Consider the following 7,968-nt stretch of genomic DNA (forward strand, 5'->3'; position numbering starts at 1 on the left):
CAAGATATAGTTTACCCTCCAGGAGATATTAATCAGTACAACAGTAGTCAATCGTAAAAAAACATTTGAAAATTTTAAGAAAATTATATATATTATAATTAAAAAAACGAAACAAAAAAAGCTACATTATAAAGTGATGTAAAATACTAAAAACAGGAACATGTCTGTTGGTTTATGCCATGAACTTAACAGATGTTTAAAGCCATTTAACATTTTTATTTTTTTCATTTATTCATTCAAAAGAAACAAAACAAATTCATCAAAAAGAAAACGTTGAATGAAAAGAGTGCAGAAAGAAGAAAAATCGTTGGTTACGTACTGTAACCCCAGATTCTATGAGTATAGGTGTAGCCCTTTAAGGCTGTCGCTGATGGTTTATCCCGTTATGCGAAGCATCACACTGAAAAAAAATTTAGTCCACGCCCACCTGCTGTGTGGGCCCCACCCGATCCGTATAAGTTACGTTAAGAGCGGGTAATCGGCTCCCAAATAGCTTTATTTTTTCTTCAGCCATTCAGGAGCCAATGAGGCCCGACGCTTAAAGGGCTACTCTTATACTCATAGAATCTGAGGTTACAGTACGTAACCAACGTTCTATTTCGTATAGGCTTCGCCCTTTAAGGCTGTCGCTGATGGGTTAAGAGCGAAGCGGATATTGTCCTCGCCTCACTGGGTCCATTCGAACACTGTATGAGACAGAAGCTTGCCCACAAAAACGTCTTGTCACTCAGCTCCCCATGTGCATAATTACGCATTGCATAGTTATGTGTGCCATGCACAGACGCATGTTGTGTAACTATGCGTTCTGAATGCATGAACGCCCCGGATAATTTCAACGGGGAAGGAAGATGTTGTGAAAAAGGGGGGAGGGGGGGCCATGAACCAACTGAATCATGGCTTAACAGTATAAACAGATTAATAATAACAAGTGAACAGATTATTAATCAAATGAACTGATTGGTAACAATAGTCATGAACTGATTAGTGACAATAGAACCAAAATAACAGACAACTTGTGACTGATAACATCTCACACTGTGAAGTATGCAGACAGATGTGAGCTTAAACAGGGTTCCATGAAAACAATAATATTCATTCTGTTAGAGCATTATGGACAGAATGTGTCATGGAACGAACTGTCACATCACGCAGATAAAAGCGAATGAATGAGCAGGGTGTTGACCACGCGGCCGCAGTGCAAATGTCCTGCATCGTCATACCATTATGCAAGGCAGTCGAAGATGCAATACCCCTGGTCGAGTGCGCCCTGAGGTTGACAGGAGGCTCTAGATCTGATGCTCTGTAGGCTTCAGAAATGGCCTCACACAGCCAGTGTGACAAATGCTGGGTGGATAACGGGCGACCTGCAGATGCATCTCTATAATGCACAAACAAATGTTGAGTTTGGCGCATTACAGCTGTGCGCGCTATGTAACACGTCAACGCCCGCACAGGACAGAGAAGATGGAAAGATGCTTCTTCTTCTGATCTGTTGGGGGGAGGGAAAACCCCCTCCAACAATATCGCTCTTGATTTAAAGGAGCTCGTGATGTTTTTAGGCATAAAAGCTGGGTTTGGTCTTAAATCAGCTGAGCTGCCGTCAGCCTGAATTCTGAGACATGACGGCGCGAAAGAGAGGGCAGATAAATCACTCACCCTCTTAGTGGATGTTAAAGCCAACAGCAGGGCTGTTTAACGAGACAGGAATTTAAGTGGAACCTGATCCAGAGGCTCAAATGGAGCTTTGATCAGGGCTCGCAGGACCAGCGTTAAATCCCACTGTGAAACAGGCCTGCGTCTCTGTACACCTTTTAGAAAATGCTTAATCAGCGGATGATTAAAAGCTGTTCTGTCTCCGAACCCTTCGTGGCAGGAAGAGATGGCTGCAGCGTACGTTTTAATCGTGCTGAATGCCAACTTCCTGTCTATCAGCTGTTGTAGAAAAGACAGCACGCCGCCTAATGGACATGAGGTGGCCTCTACACCTATCACTGTAGACCAGCGCTGAAATGCTGTCCACTTTGATGTGTACAGCGCTGTGGTAGATGCAGCACGTGAATCCTGGATTGTGCGCACTACATCCTGTGGGAGACCCATCCTCTCTAAGCGGAACCGCTCAGCAGCCAGACTCACAGGTGCTGGCCTATTTCTGGGTAACTCCTGATCGCTCCTCCTGCCTGGAGGAGAGCATCCTCCCTCCACAGTAGTTTCCACGGGCACCCCGACAGCAGGCGTTGCAGGACTGGGAACCATGGTGCGTTCACGCGCTCGGGGGCTACCAGGAGAGCTGTCAATCCCTCCTCCTGAACTCGGTTCAGGAACCGTAAAATCAGAGGAGTTGGAGGAAACGCGTACAGAAGCGTTTTGGGCCATGGGCTGTGGGCAAACGCATCCACCCCCAGCGGTGGTTCGTCTCGCGGGCTCAGAGAAAACCATAGTTGACACTGAGTGTTCTCTCGTGTCGCAATCAGGTCCACAGATGCTATGCCAAATTTCTGCCACATCTGAGTCATCAGGTCCGGGTGGAGAGTCCAGTCCCCGTGACGTGGACTGCCCCTGGACATCACATCTGCCCCTTTGTTCAGAACACCGCGTATGTAAACTGCTCTGATGGAGAGCAGATTTTGGTGAACCCAACACAGTAGCTTTCGCGCAATGTGCAACATCTGGGCTGAGCGCACACCCCCTTGCCGGTTTATGTACGCAACAGTAACTTTGTTGTCTGTGTGAATCAAAACGTGTTGATTCTGTAGCACAGGAGCAAAGTGTTTAATCACGTTCAGCACCGTGCGACACTCCAAAACATTTATGTGGGCAGATGTGTGATGGGGCCACAGCGCCCCTACTGCTTGAGATAGGCATGCCCCCCCCGAGCCTGACAGCGACGCGTCAGTGAAGACTGGCACGTGTGACGTGGGTCTGCTGACGGGGACTCCCTCCGACAGAACCAGGGTGTTTGCCCAGTGTCGGAGGTCTGTTCTCACGGAGGGGGGGGAACAGTGATCATCCGTCTCTTTTGTTTTACTGGGTCCACACGCAGACGCACAAACCACCTCTGGAGGCGTCTCGTGTAATAAACCCAGCGGGACCACTGTGTGAGCTGATGACATCGTTCCTAACAGCTTCATGACGGAGACGGCTGTTAACACTCTGCCAGTTCTTAGCTGGTCTTTTAGAGTGTCGATTCTCGTTTGTGATAAACGAGCCCTCATGGCGGTTGAATTTAACTCCACTCCCCGATAAACAATAGTCTGGGCCGGGAAAATCTAGCTTTTCTTCCAATTTATGGCGAAGCCCAGATTTAACAGGTGTGATGTCAACACCTGAGCCTGCATCACTGCTTCCTGTCTGGAGCGTGACAGCAGCAGCAGGTCGTCCAGGTAAAACAAAACTCTCATCCCTGCTCTGTGTAACGGATGCAGGGCTGTCTCCACACACTTTGAGAACGTACAAGGCGCGAGGGAATACCCGAACGGCAGCCTGTTGTACTGATACTTCATCCCTTGAAAGGCGAAACGCAGGAAATTTCTATGTTTTGGGATGATCGGTATGTGAAAATAAGTATCTTTTAGGTCAACGGAAACAAACCAGTCGTTTCTCTGGATGTTGTCCAACAGCTGTCTGGTTGTCAACATGTGAAACGGTCTGTCAATGATCGCCTTGTTGAAAGCTGACAGATCCAAAATCGGTCTCATCCCTCCGATCCGTTTGGGAACCAGGAAGTAACGTGAGTAAAACCCTGTGTTTTCCTCTCCGTTGGGAACCCTGGAGATGACTCATTTTATCAGAAGCTCTTGGACTTCTGCATTTAGGGATGAGATTTGATCTGGTGATGACAGTACCGTCTCTAAAACTCCTCCGAACGGAGGGGGTCGGGTTGCAAACTGCAACGTGTAACCTTTGCATAACACCCTGGCCATCCATCTGTCTGGCGAGCATGTTTTTTAGCCAACGTTCGTGGAGTGGACGTGCGTTTAAGTGATGCGTCATGTTTTGTACGGATGTCATCCAGTCCGCCGCCTCGACCGCCGTCATGTGTCGCGGGAATGTTTTCCGCGTGACCCAAGGCGAGGCTTCCTCGAAAGGGCTCTGAACACGCCCGTGCGCTGTGTTTGGACCGCGGACCAACCTTCATGTCCAGGTGGGCCGGTGTGTGCTGAGGCGAAGCGTGTGACAGCTGATGACGCCGTGGGGCCACAAGTTCGACGTCGCTGTGCGAACGCTGAGAGGCGGAGAGCGCGACTTCATCTACGCCGTGCTGTTGGAGTGAAGGCTGCGAGCACCGCGGGAGCACACGTTTTCTCTGGTGGGACGCGCGCCGCTCTCGCTGGAGGCGAGACTCGTCACTGGGTTCGTTCAGCTGTCTCACGCTTATGATGTTGTGAACGGCCAAGCGCTGAGATGCGGTGGGTGAAGGTTGCCCGCGTCGCGGCCGCACGCGTTTGCTTCGGTGAGGCGTGTGTTGCTCTTGCTGAGAACGAGGACCTTCACCGGACCCGGCCTGCGGTCCCACATTTATGCCGATGTGAGCCGGTGAGCGCCGGGGAGCTGTGTGTGCACCATCATCAACGCAGCGCCGTTTGGATGAAGGCTGTTTGCGTTGTGCGAGTGCACGTTTGACACCGCTTGGGTGAGGATCGTGCAGCTCAGGTTGACAACGAGTTATTTCGCTTACCATTGTGTCGTGTGAGCATCTCGTCATGTTTTGGAGCGACGGTGAGTTTAAAAAACCTTTATTTAAGGACACCGGCTCGTTATGTATGGAGGATCTGTGCGCAGCTGCTGTGAGTTCATCCGAGCTTACAGACTGGCTAAAAACAGACACTTTGATCATTGATTATGATTTATTTCAACTTTCGTGTCACTTTTACACACACCGTCCACTGACAGTCATTTTTTAAATCTTCTCCCCCGCAAGCTCTGCGATTTGTTGGCCCAGGGCACCGTCTGCAGGCGATCTCTGGGGAAGCGCTGAACTGCTGGTTGCCGAGATGAAGAGGGCTGGTCTCTGACAGGCGGGGCTGGTGGTGGAGCTGAGCGAGACGACGCGGCCGTGGAACGTCGTTGCTTCTGCCTCTGCTCACGACGGTCTCTCCAGCGGGCCGGGATGAACCGCGCGGCTTGATGAGGTGGCGCACAGTCTCCGACACCTCCTCCTACTGCTTGGAGTTCGCCAGGATGGCTTTGAAGCTGCTCCCGAACAGCGCGTCCGCTGTGATGGGGCCCTCCATCAGGTCTCTGTGCAGTTTCTCCGGCAGCGAGGGGGAGTGACGAAGCCAGGTGGATCGCTAAATCATAGTCATCCACGCTGCAATCCTGGACAGGCAAACAGCAGAAGAGGTACACATGTTGAGGATGGCGTCGGCTGCCTTACAGAGGGAGCTCTTGGTCTCCTCAGGCAGATCTGCGGCATCCAGCCTCTTGGACACCCTGTATGCTAGCAGTGCCAAGTTGTTGTTAGCTGCAGCTGCCTGAAAAGCACATTGATGAGCTCGATTGGAGAGCGTGGTCACCGTCTGGTCATGTTTCCCAGGAGGGACGGAACGCTGCTCCAACCTGGACAGCTTTGCTCCGAAAGCTTCCGCAAGGCTTGGCTCAAGGGGGGGTACCGAGAGAAAGCCCCGCTCGGTGAACCCCTCCATTCTGGTGATGGGAGCGAAAGTGGAGACGGGCGCTCTCAGCTTACCAGGACCGGCTGCGGCCTCATTCCAATACGACGTCACCGCTGGAAAATGAGGCCAGATGGGATCAGGACGGCGAGCTGGAGTGGAGCCAAAGCTTCCTGCAAAATCATCCGATCTGGGGGGGGGGGGGGGGGGTAAGGGATCGGAAAGTCCCTTCATGTCAGCAGCTTCCCGGATAATGTCGGGCAACTCCGAAAGGAGTGCGCCGACGGCAGGGAGCGATGTGGCCATTGAGGCGGGAAAGCCCGGAGGGGTCGAGCATCCGCTCGGCCCCCCTCGTTCCAACACTGCGCTCCCCGGAAGGGAGCGAGCATCGGGGCTGCTGCTAACGTCACCAGTCCCAGAGGACCCATCCGATTCGCTCCGAGAGCCGGCGTCGAAGAAGTCGATCGTGTCGTCCAGCGAACAGTCTCCCGCCATGGACAGGCAGTCCTCGACGTTAGCCTTAAACAAGGCTGCTCTCCTCTGCCTTTCCTCCGGTGGAAGATCGTCACAGAGGCGGCAGGAGGAAGCGCGGGCGACGTGGCGGGGACCCAGGCATCCCTCGCAGGTGTTGTGCCGGTCAAAGCTAAGCAAGTAACCGGTCTTGCAGGATGGACACAAGCGGATGGTGTTGGAGCTGGACATCTTGTTGAAGGTCAGTGTTGTTAGCTTGCTAAAAAAAAAAGGGAGCCGATTACCCGCTCTGAACGTAACTTATAAGGATCGGGTGGGGCCCACAAAGCAGGTGGGCGTGGACTAAATTTTTTTTCAGTGTGATGCTTCGCATAACGGGATAAACCATCAGCGACAGCCTTAAGGGCAAAGCCTATACGAAATAGAACTTATATCTGCCCCTTATTTAAAAAAATATATAAAATAACTTTAAACAATCATTTAATCACTTTTATATCCACTTTAAAGCTAGGAATAAAAATAAACATGTTTTGTGTTAGCAGAATTTAATTCTAATTGTAAAACTAATCCAACATTAATAAAACTTACCTCAAGTTGCCTTTTTGGACATGCATGCATATATTTGTACAAATTGTACTTGAGAGGAGGTTATTACAGCCTCATATAAAATCAATGATGATCATGATGATATCGAAACTGGATCGGTATCGGATGATAAAGTCCATGCTCAATAATAAAAAAAAATCCAGGTATACAATCCAACATTTTTTAGTCAGGTCATCTGGACAGTTTTTTTTTTTTTTTTTGTGCTGAAACATTTCGCCTTCGATCCAGAAGGCTTCATCAGTCAAGGAAACACAACACAAAACTGATTCTTCCTCCAACAGCTTACTCCAAAGTGGAACAAACCAGTTCTGCTTGTGATAAGATGGTCTCTTTGGTACACCCCTCCTCCACTGCTGACCCTCTTCCTTGTTGACAGTCTTGTCAAACTGGTTGAAAACAACAAAGTATTGGCCGATATTTAGATTTAGGTATCGGGATCGGAAGAAAAAAAACAAAAAAAAGTGGATCAGTGCATCCCTAGTGGCCATGTGATAGAATCTCAACAGAGCTGATGATAAACACCTCTTTAGGGCTGCAACTAATGATTATTTCAATAATCGATTCATCGGCTGATTATTTTTTCGATTAATCGACGAATCAGGAAAAAAAAAAAAACGTTTTAATTTCCACCCCTTTATCCCAAAAATGAACATTTGACTGACATAGCAATTCACACAAAAAACAGGTTGCTATTTGACTATTCTGTTAGTAAAATATTGAATAATAAAAAATAAAAGTTAGTCAAATAGCTTAAAAAAAATGTACACAAAAATATATACAAATGTATCTTATACCTGCAAAATATGTAGCTACTTTGTAAAATGTGTCATTGAGGGAAGAGTGTAACCTGGATTAAAAGTGTGGCATATTGTAACCTGGATTAAAAGTGTGGATTATTGTAACCTGTGTAGTAGTCACGTAGGTACGTGCCACTAGTTGTAGTATGACAATATATGAGATATATATGTATACAATATTCACGAGTTCCTCATCTTTCTGACTGTGTAATGTCGTGCATTGAATTTAACAGAAATGTAACGAGAGACGTTATTTATCTTTGACCCATCAAAATGAATGCGGTCATTTATTTTCAGAATCAAAGTTTAACATCAAACATTTACATTAATTTGGCAAAATATGAAAATAATAACAAACAAGTTTCACAGAAAAGGGACATCGATCACTCGGCGGTGAACGAGGACTTTGCTTCAGATATTTCTAAAATATCTGTACTTATTTTATGAGAAAGAGGAGAGTTTTAAGATGAAATGGAGTTATCTTA

At 48.3% G+C, this 7,968-nt stretch overlaps 1 protein-coding gene across 1 annotated transcript in view; it reads right to left on the reverse strand.

Annotated features, from left to right (window-relative positions):
- Window positions 1-7,968, reverse strand: part of dohh (deoxyhypusine hydroxylase/monooxygenase) — a 71,821-nt gene that overhangs the window by 53,394 nt on the left and 10,459 nt on the right. The gene's annotated exons all lie outside the window — the stretch shown is intronic.

Source organism: Nematolebias whitei, chromosome 13 (genome assembly GCF_014905685.2).
Source record: "Nematolebias whitei isolate Nwh7 chromosome 13, NemWhi1, whole genome shotgun sequence".
Classification (NCBI taxonomy): Eukaryota; Metazoa; Chordata; class Actinopteri; order Cyprinodontiformes; family Rivulidae; genus Nematolebias; species Nematolebias whitei.